Here is a 16,316-nt window from a genome sequence, read left to right as displayed (position 1 = left end):
TCAGCTCTGCTGGGAAAATAGCTTTTTAAGCTCCTTACCGAGGATGGGATTTGGCAATCTATTCTCCGGAGAAAATATATCAGCTCCAAGACGTTGTCCCAAGTGGTTTGGAAACCTGGGGATTCACACTTCTGGGCTGGTCTAATGACGACAAAGAATGTCTTTTTCCGTCATGGAACTTTCTCAATTAAGAATGGAGCTCGCATACGGTTCTGGGAGGATGCTTGGTTAGACAAGGCAGCCCTAAGTGAACAGTATCCTGCGTTGTATAGTATAGTTTGTCGCAAAGGAGATACCATTGCCACAGTAATGGCTACCTCTCTCCCGAATGTGACATTCAGACGAGTTTTGTTAGGACAAAGGCTTTTGGCATGGAATGCTTTAATTCAAATGTTGGGGGATATTAATCTATCACCTGAACCAGATGAATTCAGGTGGAATTTACATGTAGATGGCTCTTTCTCCGTCAAATCTTTATACAGCGCCATACTTCATTCTGATTTACCAGTTGATAATAATAAGAAAATTTGGAAGATGAAGATACCATTAAAAATAAAAATATTTGGATGGTATCTTCGTCGAGGTGTCATCCTCACCAAAGACAATCTTGTTAAGCGGAATTGGCACGGAAGTACTCAATGTGTTTTTTGTCATCATGATGAAACTATTAAACACCTTTTCTTCGAGTGCCAATTCGCGAGATCTATTTGGTCTGTCATCCAAGTAGCATCTACCATGTATCCTCCGACTAGTGTGGCCAATGTCTTTGGCAATTGGCTTCATGGTATAGATCCAAGGTTCAAGTTGCTTCTTAGGGTGGGGGCGCTAGCAGTTATCTGGGCGCTTTGGCTGAGTAGAAATGACAAGATTTTTAATGATAAAAATTTCTCTTTATTGCAGGTCATCTACATATGTACAGGTATTCTTCGTTTGTGGTTACCTCTTCAGCGCATGGAGAACCGAGACCTATTTACGGAGGTCTGTACACGGTTGGAGGATACGGCGAGGGATACTTTTTCCCTACATGGATGGCAGCATAGTCTACGGATTGAAGCCCCACCCACACCTTAGGCGTTATATGATTCATCCTTCCGATATGTATTTCGCCTAGTTCATTTTTAGTTTGACATCTTTTTGGACTTAAGACTCATAAACGGCTGTATGCATCCTGGTTATGCAGAGGCTGGATGTAATTGCTTCTAAAAAGTAATAAAACATCCTTTATCGAAAAAAAATCCTAGACGTCATACCTTTTCAGTTTTCAAGCTGTGTGCAATACACATTAACCAACTGTGCTCCAATAAACTGATCTGGGACATCTAATATGTGTTTTTACATACCCTTTTGTTGCCCTAAACAAGCATAAATGACACGTAATGATACTCTTACATTCCAGTTAAATATAAACATCAAGATACATAGCAATATCACAAAAGCATTAGATGTATTGAGCTAATTTTGAGTGAAAAGAGTGAAACAAAGGGACCTTTTCAGCAATATCACGGTTATGAGAATGCATTTACCTTTTCAGCAATATCAAGGTTATGAGAATGCATATACAGGCATTCATGTGACACAATCTCTCGGTAATTTATCTATTTAGTCAAGCAGCTTATTTTAATAACGACTCAAATGTTGAAAGACATTTGTGTAGTCTAGGACCCCTCGGATGCAAGCAACTACATCAAAAATAAGATTTTAGATTTCTAATAAAATCCACAATACTATTGAGCAAGTTTTAATATGAACATCTTGGAACAAATGTGGTATGTATACAAGTAATCGGTTATTGTTATGTGAAGGCCTTAACTGCTCAACAGATGCTGGTATAAATACATTTGTGTCACTGTGTCAACATATATCTAAGCATATATTTGGAAAAAACAATTGTGCAGACATTATTTTTTATTTTTTTAAAACAAGGGCAAAATATTTGGCCCAATTGATTAATGAACATAAGAGTTTAAAGAAAATAAAAGCAAGATTGCATATGGGAGTGCTCTCCCAGTATTAAATCACTCAAACGATGTGCACCTGCAAGAACCCAAACATTTGCGTCAATTTCTTCGCTTGGAGTGCTAAAGTACATGTATGTTTTGTTGTTAGACGTGTGTATTGTGCTCATATTCCAAATTTCCTAAGAAGCGAGGAGGGCAAGACAAAGATTTTTTTTGCTTCGTCATGTTGGACCATGAAGAGTGGACCGATTGATTTGGCCATTGAGCAATGCCAAAGTGGTATAATCCAGGCAAAACCTTGATGACACCCCAAAATCTTATGGTGAAGCAGCAGTGGACGAATAGGTGTGTAACCGATTCTGGCTCTCTCTTGCAAAATGGGCACGCACCGCAATTAGCAAACCTTTCGTTCCAGACGATCGGCCGTCCAAAAAAAACTTTGCTTTGAGAGTGGTCCAAATGTTCCAAACTAGTGATCTCGTATTTTTTGTTGTAGCACCGAAGAATTAAGTCTTGTAGGTCTACTTAGATATGTATTGGCCACTGGTGGAGAGGTTCCCAACAATGTCATCGTCAACATGGGCATTGAGATACACTTCCTTTAGTTGACTCGAAAAATCAATAAATTGGGCAATGTGCCCCCATCAAAAAATCCACGGGTATGTTGATTTTGACGATCCATGCATTATTGACACTCCATTTTCCCCCTTTTGGATACCTCATAGATGAGGATGATGGTATCTTTCGGCTTCCTATCATTTAGCCTTGATGCCTATCAAAAGGAGTCGTTTCCCAACCACCCACAGTAACAGTAACGGTAGAGGCACTATGAATAAATGATAGGTAGATGTTTCCAAGAGGAAAAGAATGGAGGGTTAAGCAAGTTGTAAATAACAACGCATGGATAGTTAAAATCAACATGTTCGCATATTTCTTGTTGGGCACATTGCCCAATTTATCCATCTTTGGAGTCAACGAAGGCAAGTGCATTTCAATGCCAATGTTAAGGAAGACATTTGTGTAAATCTTGATAACCGGCCTATCCCTCACAACAAATCAAGAATACTTTGCATATGCAACAGAATGAAGAACCTCACATCTACCGCTAGACCACATACTACACGGCTCCATCCACGTATATATGCAGGTGAAGAAATCATTGCATCTTTTGGGAGATAGGGAAGATTGCGATCAGTTAGGAGAAGTGTCTATTCTTGTGACGCACCCCCTAACAATGCTAGAGATATAGATTAGATATTTAGATGTGTGCAAGTCAGTATTAGGAGAGCATGTTTTGGTTATAAGCCCGAAGACATGTCTTGCTTCCGCAAACTCAGTCCATCTAACTAAGCAAGTGAATTAGATATAACGATGTAAGTTAACTGCATCCAAACAAAATAAGCTTCCACAACCATCTTAGAACAATTTCCGGTTTCGACACATCATATGCACCCGTTCCCATGACCGGGTATACCTCGCAAAGTTTGGAGGTAGAGATACACGCCAGCGCATAGCAAGCGATTTTGGCAGCGAGCCCTTATATGAAGACATATGTACAGTCTAGATATACAAGTTTCATTTTTCAAATATATAAGTTTCCTTTTTTGAACATTTCACTGATCTATTAATAGTCATTAACAATAGTACAAATAATCTGAAAATTAATATGAATTTAAATATATACTCGATCACCTAGCGACAACTACATACACTAGCAAAAGGACATACTATACAAGAGTCTTGCTTAGCTAATACAGAGATGTGCTTATGCACAATCGTCTACGTATCAAAGAAATGAGTAAAAACTAAAGGGGCTTTACAATTACAACACAGATATCTAAGGCACCACTGGTGATAGATGGTCAATCCGTTGATTACGCTGTAATCCATGTCGGAAAAAAATTCTCTCACCGATTGTGTAGCATATCCGTAAACAAGTTGCGATGCTCCACACGTTGTAGAGACGACCATGAATGAAACATAGTTGTGCACCGATAGATAACCTGCATCAGAAAAATTCTTTGTCATTGAAAACCTTGTCATTTCTACAAAGATGTAGCGACCAAATTACTGCAATCGCTCCTACCGTAATAAATAACTTAAACCTATGATCCACACCATTGAGCGAATTGCCAAAAATATTCGCAACGCTACATGGTGGGTATAAAGTAGATCCTATCTCGATAACTAACCATATAACTGCTTAATAGTCTTTTCATGATGACAGAAAACACACTTTTTTACATCCATGCCAATTCCGTGATGCAAAGTTGTCTTTGGTGAGTATTACTTCTCGACGAAGATACTATGTAAAAATCTTAGTTTTAGCGGAATCTTCATCTTCCAAATATTTTTATTATTATCAACTCACACGTCTGGCTGAATTAAAGCTCTCTTAAAGATTCCATCTAAATTTGTTTTTGTCTTGCATCAAACGGACCAAAGCCATACATTGTAGCAAATAGTTCCAAGATGCTAGCCTTGGACCAACGAGATCCTAAATGCCACATTTGGTAGGGAGGTTTTCAACACCTTAGTGGCCGCATCGCTTTTGTGACACACAATATAGTATAGAGCATGATGTTGTTCATGGAGTGTGGCGTTATCTAGCCATTTATCCTATGAGAATCTTATATCTGACCCGTCACGAAACGGGAATGAACCATATGGAAAGAATAATTTCTCCATTGCCATAAGACCAACCTAGAAGTGTGATTCACCCGGTTTTTAAAGAACCCGGGACAGCGCACGAGAGCCAATGTACTTTCTTCTTAGAACGGTTTGCCACATCCCCTCTTCGATAAGAAGTTTGAAAAGCCATTTACCTGGGAGAGATATGTTCTTGACATCAAGGTCATGAATCCCGAGCCCTAGTTGTTTTTTAGGGCGGCAAACAACACTTCACTTAGCCAGTCGATATATTTTTCTCAATATCTCCTTGCTAAAAAAATCTTGATCGAAAATAGTCCAACCTTTTTAAGACTCCTTTTTAGAAGTTGGAAGAAACATATTGGTTACTACTGAATTAATTAGCACCAATTTTCCACTCAAGGATAACATTTTCCCTTTCCAAGTTCAATGTACTCCCTCCGTTCCCAATTACTTGCATTTCCAGTTTGGTCAAAATCAAACTTTGTAATTTTTTATTAAATACTTACGAAAAACTATTACTTTTAAGATATAAGATCTAGTATATTAAAATCGTCATATAATATATTTTCATGTCATATATATATTTGGTATTATGAATATTAATATATCTTTCTATATTTTTAATTAAACTTTATAAAGTTTGACTTTAACTAAATCCAGAACACAAACTAAATAAAAACTGAGGGAGTATTTGTAATCATTCCACAACCAATTTCCACTCAACTTTCAATATATACCCAAATATCTAATCGAGAAATGGCCTTGGCTACAACCAAATAACTCAGCATACTGATGAACCTCATCTTGAGCCTGACCGAAACAAAATAACTTGCTCTTATGAAAAATTATTTTTGAGACCCGAAAGCTGAGGTTGAGACAAACCACGAGTTCTGATGCACCAACTTTCCGAACACTTAAGAAAACGGTGTGTAAAGGTTTGGATTTTTCTCGTTGACAACTATGACATCCAACTATTTCTTCAAATAAATTTCTTCGGTTTTTCTACAGTGCAACTACTTTTTCGAGCGGTCTGCGGTGCAACTAAAGAGCTACTCCATCTGTCTATAAAAATATGTCTTAGATTTATCTAAAATTAAATGTATCTATTCTCTAAATAATGTCTACATACATCAACTTTAGACAAATTTAAGACATCATTTCGTGGATGAAGGGAGTACTATCGCAGATTACCGTATTTTTGTTACCTGGATTTCAATGAATCAATGACAACTTACTGTGGATGCAAAACTCTATTTTTTATTCTTTTTGACAAATCGAGCCATTATGGACGGTACCAGGTTGCTAACGTTTTGTTTTTCACTTAACAGATGTGGCATGGTACACTTTCATTTTTAATCCTCTGCCTCGCTAGTCATATGCTTACCATCCGTGAAACCTTGCCAGAATGTTTCTAATTCTTTTTGCCTTACAATTTTGCAAAATGTAAAGCTTAGTTATCAAACATGATCACAAAGAAAGAGAGCCTCCACGCAAACTGAACTTGGCTCTGAGGTTTCTTGTGGAGGAACCAGCCTATTTAGGTTTAAGTCTTAGATTTGGTATGGATGTTTACATTTACCTGAATTAATTTTAGGATTTAACCGTTTTTTCGCTTTCAGTGGTAGGTGACATGCTCGTGAACAGCGAGGCGTCAGTGGTGACTTCGTTAACCTCAAAATATGCTTGCTCGCTTCCTCGAAGGTGCTCATAGGGGTAATATGTGCGTGTGTGCATGTTTGTGTGCATCTACGTTGTAAGAGCATCTCCAGTCGCGTCCCCCAAACCGTCCCCCAAAGGGATTTGGGGCGCGCCGGACAAAAAAAGAGTTCCAGCCGCGTCCCCCAAAGCCCATTTTTGTCCGGCGCGGCCCGATACGGTGTCCGGCGCCCCGAGCCCGTCCCCGTCCCACGGGGACGCTCCGGGGACGCCGGACACAACGAAAGCGAGGCCAACCGACGCGGGGCCGACCCGTCGGCGGCACGGGAAGGCTAAAACCCCGTCGCCTACCTTTGGTCAAGCGACGTTAATGGCGTCCCTGTTTTCCCAGGCGACGCAGGGACGCGTCTCGTCGTGCATGGCCGCGTGGCCGTCCGCGCCGGAGTTATTGCGTGCAACCACCCGCTGCCGCCGCTGTTTTAAGACGCCCTGCAGTTCTCGCCGCTCATAATCCTTCTCGTCGCCGCCGCCTCCCCCCTCCCAGATCTTCTCCTCGCCGCTCAAAAAATGTCGAGCTCGTCGTCCCGCAAGATCGCCGCGGCGAACGGCCGGCCGCGGCAGCCTCACCGTGGCGGAGGCGTGGGCGCCGTACCACGCCCGGTATCCGGTCCCGCCGGACATGCGGCTGCGCAGCGGCGGCGGCTGGAAGATGGCCGTGAACGGCATTGGCGTTCCACCGCCGCCGAAGCCGAAGACGGACCAATGGAGGGACGCCATCAAGGCCCGTCGGGCTCAACTCACCGCCGAGGAGCGGTTGGATCCGACATGGGCGGTCAACGACAACGACGCCTGGTGGACGACGTACTTCCAGGCGAAGTACGACATCGAGATGCACAGCACCGACAACCTCGTCGGCGGCCCCAACAGCTGGAACAGGGAAGGCCGCGCCCTGTTCTGGGGCGTTTCGGGGCGCACCCTCGAGAACGTCATCTGCAGCCTCCGCAACGGCGCTCCAAGGCTGGAGATGCCGTCGGCAGCAGCGGCTCATCGCCAGCAGCGACGACCCCGAGGACTGCCCAGGGCTGCGGGCGGCGTTCTTGGCGTCCATGGACGACAAGGACGCCTGGAGGGGCGACCTGGACGCGGAGATCGCCATGTCCATCCGCGACTCCGGCAAGCCGCTGGTGGACCTCACCGACGACGGCGAGGCAGGACCAAGCGGCTTGGTGAAGGACGAGCCCGTCGACGAGCGCGTCAAGCAGGAGGTCGTCACCGACGAGATGTACAACTTCCGGCAGTACTACGACGCCTCCGGCCGCCGCAAGTGGTTCTAGATTAGGTTTAGTTTTAAAGTTAGTCAAATTTCGTTCGAATCTATGTAAGTTTGGACGAATCTAATCGAATCTAGTTAAGTTTAAAATTTGCGAAATTTTGTTTGGGGGACGCGACTGGGGAGCGACGTCCCCCAAACGCGGCACGAACGAAACACGTCCCCCAAACGCTTAATCCGGCGCGGTTTGGGGGACGCGGCTGGAGATGCTCTAATGTGTTCAAAAAGGGGGGGGGGGGAAGCCTCCACGCCGACCTTGCAAAAAGTAATGGTCTCCCATATCTCTGACTGGGGGGTGCAAACTCAAACACCGTGTGTGTGCGCTCATACAAAATTTGAACCGCTATTGGCAAGCAACCATCCTTGACATCCGCCCCCACTCGTGGGTCGGGTCTTGGCTCTCTGCCGAGGTAGCCGTAGGCCGTAGCAGACGCCGGAGACGTTGGAAGCCAGCTGTTGTGCACAGCACGGATGTCGATGCGTGAGTGAGTGACACCAGCAGCTGGTGCACGTACGCACCAACAGCAGCCACTGCTCTCGCTTTTCCCCGGCTACCCCTGGCTCACGACTTCCTGCAATCCTGCTAAGCAGCACGCCGTAGTGCACCACTCGAACTCGGTAGCCAGTGTTCTTCACCGACGGCAATGAGCTCGCATCATTGCACCGGATCGTGTCGCTGGTCAGGGCGAGAGTCCATGGCATTGGTGTGGACTGTGGAGCGGTGGGGTAGTGGCAGACCATGGCACACCAATCAGAGTAGTCTGATGACTGTGTGTTTTCGATAGCGCCCCGGCGTTCGTAATTCCCAAGGCTGTCAATCCTCCCCTTGGGTGACCGTTTCGCCCCCAGTGAGTTCGTGCCAAACAATAGTTTAATTGTTAAGTTTATTTTTCTTTTGAAATGGAGGTGAGGGCATCTCCAACCGGGCGACCCAAACGGACGCGCTGGGCCGTCCGTTTTGGGCCGTTTGGGTGGCCGAACGGACACCCGGACAGCGCCCTGCGTCCGCGTGTCCGTTTGGGTCGCATGCTGCGCCCAACGCGCGGACGCACCGCATATGTAATAAAAAAAACATAAATGAAAATGAAAAATAAAAACAACACAAAATAAATATAAACTACTGGTTAGTTAAACTTAGCCCTATTTTGGGCAATTTTTACACAAAAGAAAGCCCTATATGGGCTTTAAACTAAAAAAAAAGAAACCCTAGACGGGGTTTGCGAGCACGGTGGCCGCCGGCGATACTACCCCCGGTAGTACTCGTCATCGTCGGCGTCGATGACGACGACGCCCCCGGCGGCGACGCGGCTGTTCCGGCTCGACACGCCGGAGGGCACCGGGGACTCCGGCCAGGGCTCCCACTGCGCCCTTTCCCAGGCGGAGTGCGGGTTCGGCGGGCTCGCCGGCCTGCGCAGCCGTGCCCTGCGCGCGGACTCCTGCCGGAGCTGCTCCTCCTCCGCCAGGCGCGCGGCCCGGCGCTCCTCCTCCCGGAGCGCCGCCTGACGCGTAGCCTCCTCCTGACGGCGCGCCAGGTCGAGGAAGGCCCACGCCTCCGCCTGGGCGTCCTCCTGGGCCTTACTGGCCGCCTCCTCCAGCGCGGAGGTGCGCAGCGCCTCGGCGAGGTGCGGCCATTTGGCCGGCTCGTCGAGGTCCGGCTGCTCGCGGGACGCCGCGAGCGCCGCCTGCGGCTCCGGGTCGTCCTCCTCCCGGGGCTGCGGCTGCGGGCCGTGGGCCGGGGCGCGGGCTCGTTGATGTAGAGCCCGCCGGGCGGCGGCCTGCCCGCCGGCGGTGTGCGCGGCGCGCGCGCGAGGCCGCGCCGTCGCGGATGTGAAGCACGTGCGCCGGCGCGCATCGTGCTCCACCTCGAACCACAAGTCCCGGTTGGGACTTGCGTCGCCGTACGCCGGGTCTCGCTGGAGGTCCGCCGGCAGGCGAGCGCGGCGCCTCCGGATCTCGGCGTAGCGGGCGCGGCCGGAGCCCGGAATGGGCGGCACCGGAACCCGATCCGGGCTCGGGTGCCGGCCGTGGGGAGGTGCACGTCCCCACGGCATTGGGGACGCCGGCGTCCCGGAACATCCGCGCCACCGCAACGGTGGCGTAGATCCGCTCGCGTCCGGGAGGCGCCGGCGGCCCCATTGCGAACGCCGGCGGCGCGACTTGCCGGCTCGCTGCCGGCCTCGTGGTCGTTGGCGGACGGCTCGAACTCGCGCTTCGGGGCCATGGCGGCGCGGAAGCTTCGAGCTCGCGCGTGCGGCCGGAGTGGAAAGTGGGGGCCCGGATAGGGACGGTCCCCTTCCCCGATCCACATTTAATAGGGCCGGGGCACCGACGAGTGGGCCAGCCACGCGGACAGGGCGGACACGCGAGGACGCCGCGTGCCATCCGCGGCCACGCAAACCCGGCCCAGATTTGGGCCGGGTTTGCGTCGTTCCGGACGCCGCGGCCGTCCGCTTTTGCGGTGCGTCCCCGCGTTGGGCCGGGTTTTTGTCCGTTTCGACCCATCCGGACGCGCGGGCGCGGGATGGGTCGCGCGGTTGGAGATGCCCTGATACCCGGCATTTGTATTAAAATGATGCACACAACCATTTTTATTGATTTATTTATTCACCAAGCCTAAATATAAATATTTGTAGGGAGTCCAATTTAAACTTTTAAACTCTTATATATAAAAACGGAGGGAGTGGTAGTTTTGGGTTTCTTCCGTATGTTGTTATGAATTTCTAAAATACATAGAATCGAACGGGACGTGATGATCAATTTCTATTTTTTTTCTACGGAAGATGGAGACACTTAGCTTTTGTAAAAGAACTTTTTGAGCACCCACGCGAATTCTATATAAATTTCAATATATTGTTCCTACATGAAATAGATGCAAAAGACTTTTTCCAAAGACATGTAACTTTAGGTAATCTTATAGATTAAGGTGCAAAAATATATACATCTTTTTTTACTACCAGTGTTTTATTTGGTTCAAAAAGACCTCCACGCAACATTCATATTATAACTACTTTATATGGAAGGAGATGGCCATGGTGGTGTCGTTTCGAGGCTACGTGAGCACGATGACAATTGTTAGAACGGTTTAATCGGGAATCGACAACGGAGGGTTGCTCCCCTTCCCGCTGCCGAAGTTGTAGGAAGTGTGCGTACTTCCTTCTTGAGGACGTTTGACGCGGAAACATGCGACTTTTTGGTCACATCTTGTAATAGTTTGTCATTGTTATCCATTTTAGTACTATGATCCTAAGTTGTTTTGGTACCGTTGTACTAAGTTTTATTTTAATATATGTATGGTCATGTCCGGTGGATGCAAATGCTGGGAGAACTAACTTTTCTTTCTAAAAGAATAAAACTCTAACTATACTTTTTAAAGGCAAAAGATTGGAGGTTTTCATTAATAGAGAAGGAGATTGTTAGATTGAATCATTGAAATCGATAAAACTTTTGTGGGTAGCAAAGGAGTTTTTTCGTCAATAAAAAAGATTGCCAAGTTTGTGGTCGTCACCAAGGTGTAAGACAGGGTTGTCTGGAAACTCTTCTCGATCTTATTGCTGTTTCAAAATTAAAGACGTGCAAAGGACTTATGTGATAAGTTTTACATTTGTTAAAAGACCACCTATTTCTTGAAAATACAACTCTAATATAGTAGGGACTTATGTGAGAAGTTTCACATTTTTTGAAAGACCACCTATTTGCTTGTTTATCGGGTTGAGCACAAATCATAAATTAGCTCTACCAAGGATTTGTCATGGATTTTGGAACTGACTTTGCACATCCTATTTTCGACTCTTCCAAAAGCACAATGTGCATTTCCTACTAAACCAAAGTTTGTACTTCACAATTTTTTTGATAAAGTCTTCAGAGGTATTGACCAGACAACGACAATGACCATCAGAAACATCATTTCCGACTTCACATTATGGTCTCACCGCTTCAAAAAAGCGAACATGATTGTGGACGCAAACTCTACTTTATTGAATGCAATATATTCAGGTGGGGATCCTCTCCCCCCCCCCCGGTGAAAGCTTCAAAAACAAAAACAAATTTGATTTAGACATGGAAAAAATCCGAATGAAGTTAGATATGGAACACGGCACATGAGATTTAGCACATTATCATAAACTGGACGTATACATGAGGAACTATTTCTGCAAAGTAATTTCAGATTTCAACTAAAAAAATGGTATATTGGTATACTTAGTTATTCTGTAAGCTTTGCTGGTGTCTCCGTGCTACCGTGCCACGGAACCTGGAGCCCTGGAGTTGGATCTCGTTGGGGCTCGATCGAGCTGGCTAGGTATAGCACAAACCGTTTCGACTCGTAGCTACGTACGTACTCTTGCAGCTAGCAGCCCCTACTGCCCGGTCGGAAATAGTTTCATGCCCCTACCTGCACGCTCTGTCCATCCGTGCACCTTCAGTACAGAGTTTGCGACGCAAATTTAACGCAGGATCGGCCGCGTACGCTACGAAGATATTTTTTCGGTCCCGTTAATAATTAATTTGACGGGGTAGCTCGTAGCTGGGAGACAAGTATCGTAGATCGGTACGTACGGGCCAGCATTCCTACTGTACGTATGGAGAAGTACGTACGTCTAGCTGTTTCGCCTTCAAGACGCTGGTACTTCCGAACATAGGTTTTGGCTACGATTATCCGGCTACTGTCGTCACCCGTCAGTAAGCGGATATTCACCGCTCAAAATAAACCCGAAACTCAATTGAAGAGTTTGGATGTTTTCCACAAACTCACGTCTATACCGGTTTTGTGTGTCAATTTTTAGTTTCGAAGTGTGAGTCGAAGTAAAGGGCCGAAGAGATGAGAGGCTTCTTGTAAGTTGGTGTTTTTTTTGTAAGTGATGACGGGTTGACGGTGGAGAACTTGTTGGACCACGACCGAGTTTCGACAGTTGGGTTCTAGAGATGTGATTGCTTTCTTCGTAATATTAACATTTTCTCTTTGCTGATAAAAAATAGCTAGCATGTAAGGGTTGTGTTCAGCTGAGCCCAATGAAGATATGGTAACTTAGGCTAAATTGCTTCACAGCACCATGCCCCACTTTTTTTTTTGACAATCAATACCACATATATTCATAGCAACAAATAGTACATGGTAGAGATACATAAACTGACTCCAACGATTACAAAATAAAGTCTAAAAGATAGTAACAAATCTTCGAGGTCTTCAATTTCTTTCTTCTTCCGAACACAATCTTGTACTCTTACGAAGGCGAGCCAAATATAGATACCGAACCATAGACACTGTAGATACCGACGAAAGTTCTCCCATAATTTTTTGTGCCGCAATGCCAAGGCTGCGTGCACGCACGCAACCATTAAAGCGAGTCATACAACATCGGCAAGAGTACCAACACCGGTATGTCGGGGAATAATAACCGACTAGCTTTGTCGTCGTCGATGGAGAGCCGAGAGTACGAATCACCATTGTCGAGGACGTAGCAGCCGGGACAAAAGCTGCGAGGATAATCCTCCTCGCGGCAACAACGACAAAAGATCCAAAATCGATCTGGCGAAGCAAGATCCGAAGACCCATACCTAGAAAATTGTGATTGTTCAACACCACCATTGACGCCGGGAAGAAGATCTCGTCGCCGAACGAAAGGCCGAAGATCACTTATTGCAGACGATGCCATCTCCATTGAGGGGAAACCAACAAGAAGGCGGCTACCGAAATCCTAACATAATCTAATAAAAACAATACTTTTATTCGAAACTCCACGCATAGATCGGGTTCCCCACTCCTCCTGACGCCGGCGAAGCCGACCGGAGGATGGGGAACCAATCTATGGAGGAGGATGAACTGGAGGTGGCTAGGGTTGAGGCGGCGGCTGAGAGGAGAGATGCACCATGCCCCACTTAGTCTGACCTCATAGATTTCCAAAGATGGGTACATTATCAAACTAAGGGGCATTCGGTCCAAGGTTTTTGTCTTCTCGGTGTGGAAAAATACCGGTAGGCACATGTATTACCGGTCTTCATAAATACCGAGAATGCAAGTTATAATATTCACCCTTGGTATTCGGTCAAAGGTATGATTCTGATGCACTTTTCAGACACCATTTCTGGCCATTCTGTGCCAACTTGACTTCATATTTATGCATTATTGGTGCCTCGCAGATGGACATCAGGCAGTCGCTCTAGAGGCTGCATATGAAATGCATTGACAACTCTTCCGACGAAGAGACCGACGACTCATGGTAGTTGCGGCATCCATCCTCCACGAGCACATTGACAAGCAAATGATGGTCTATCGGGGCTCGACGAAGGGCCGCAAGGCAACGTGATGTGAAACCGAGTTAGCGGGCATGCCTGGTACAAAGACTACTTCCACCTCACTGATCCGGTTTAAACGGAACATATGTTCTGGTGACGGTACCAGATTGTCAAGATACCGGTTCATGGTCATTCTACTGGGCGTCAGAGACAACGACTCCTACTTCCAATGCAGGCCCGATGCCACTGGTAAGCTAGGTTTCACCTCTTACTAGAAATACTCTGCCGCTATTCACATGCTTTCGTATGGAATGCCTGGTGATACCTTCAACACGAATGAGTAAGAGCACATGTCATGAATCCATGTACTGGTTTTGTCGAACCATGAATAGGGTGTTCGGCGAACTGTACTTGAGAGCCCCAAGTGTTGAGGACACTAGACAATTGTTGTCAATCAATGCGGCTAGAGCCTTCCCGAGCATGATCGATTGCATGCATTGGCAGTGAAAGAACTGTCCATTTGCATGGCAGTGTCAGTACAAAGGCCATGTCGAGGGATGCACTATTATTCTTGAGCCAGTGGCATCGCAAGATTTGTGGATTTGGCACTCTATTTTTTAGCATGGCCGGTTTCCACAATGACATCAATATGCTCAACTGCTCTCCATTGTTCAACAGGCGTATGGAAGGCACTGCTCCTAAGATAAGATATGAGATCAATGAAAATGCATATGACAAACATATTATCTTGCTGATGACATTTATCCTGACTTGACGACACTAATGAAGACAAGCCGTAATCCTCAAACAGAAAAAAGATGAGAGGTTTGCCAATGTGCAAGAGGCTTGCAGGAAGATATGGAACGAGCATTTGGTGTGCTCCAAACTCGGTAGGCTATTGTCCATCACCCAGCTAAAACATGATCTTTTCGGACCATGCATGAGATGATGACATGTTGTATCATCATGCACAGCATGATCGTCGAGTCAGAGCGTCCCGAACTACCGATGGCCGCAATGAACTTGAGACTTTCAAAGTGAGTTGGGTGAGCCATACCTAGGCAGGTACTTGTGATGAGTTGCTAAATATGAATGTTGAAGTCTCTGAACAACAACATTTCTAAACGCCTCCAATAAAATTTGATTGACCATCAATGGGTATTGGTTGGACATCAACACATGGATAAGTACCCTACTTTTATTTCGCAATTATGGACTAGGCTCTATGTATGTTATTGCTTGATGCGTGTAGACTTTTGTATTTATTTGGTTGGAATAAAGTATTGAGATACCCTTGTTTTCGCTGTTTTGTATGGCTATTTTGTTAATATGTTGCACACTTTTATGAAAATAAACCCATCAGAGAGGCACCCCTAGATGCGTGGTTATTACGTATTGCACGCGGTTATTGTTAATGACCGGAATGCATCAGTGGAGATGCACTGACGGTACATACAACTCCGGCTGCACAAAACCGAACTGAAACTGAAAACCGAACCGAAAAAAACCTAACCGTAACCAAATTTCAGTTTTTATGGTTTTATGGTTAGGTTTCAGTTAGTAAAAGTTCTAACCATATAAAATTCGGTTAATTCAGTTAAAAGCCGAAAAACCGCAGTTAACTGAAAGAAAACCGAATAGCCTAGACGAACATACAGTTTCGTTTCCAGGCCCATCCTACATGCACGTTAACCTTTTATATAAGTCTGGAAGTGTGTATTGTACAAGGAATGCGCTCCAGCAATGTTGGTATGGACTTGTTAGTATACATTTACATGAGAACACGTCGTGAGTTCAAGTCCCTAATGGACAACAATGCTGCAATTTTTTTAGTTTGACCGTATTTTTGCTATTTATCATTTTTTTCTCCCATAACACAATTAGTTTGGTCTTAAAAATATATAGAAACGAAATATATGTTCTAAAAAATAGGTGTTATTTAAAAATTCGCGTCAACTCTGGTTAATTTGGTTATTACCGAAACCGAACCGAATTTACATGGTTATTATTTTTATACGTAACCGTATTTACCAAAGTATTGAAATCGTATTTACTGAAAAACCAAATTTAACCGAACCGAAGTAACCATATTAACCGAACGCGTAGCCGGACATACAACTCGAGTTGGTACGCGGACGATCGTAAATGCGGAGGGGCACAAGGCGAGAGGTACACGCTTAAATTAATATCAACGGTGAGGAGAGGGGGAGACATGGGCGTACTTGGGGTCAATGGTGGCGACGCAAATACGTCCGTCCACGGGGCGTGGAGTTATTGCGGTGTGCGTGAGGTAGGTCACTGCAGAGGGAGGCAGCGAGAGAATTGGAGCGGCGCGGGAGCGCAGTTAAGGAAGCTAGGGCACCATCGATCGAAACAGAAACGGCAACAATGGCGGAACGGAGGAGCCGGTCGAGGACGCGCGGTGGCCCTGTCGCCTGTCGGTGGGCATGGGCTCTCTTCTTCCACACCACACCACTCTCTCTCTCTGT

This window comes from Lolium rigidum, chromosome 2 (assembly GCF_022539505.1).
Source record: "Lolium rigidum isolate FL_2022 chromosome 2, APGP_CSIRO_Lrig_0.1, whole genome shotgun sequence".
NCBI classification, from domain to species: Eukaryota; Viridiplantae; Streptophyta; class Magnoliopsida; order Poales; family Poaceae; genus Lolium; species Lolium rigidum.
This window is presented reverse-complemented; position numbering follows the sequence as displayed.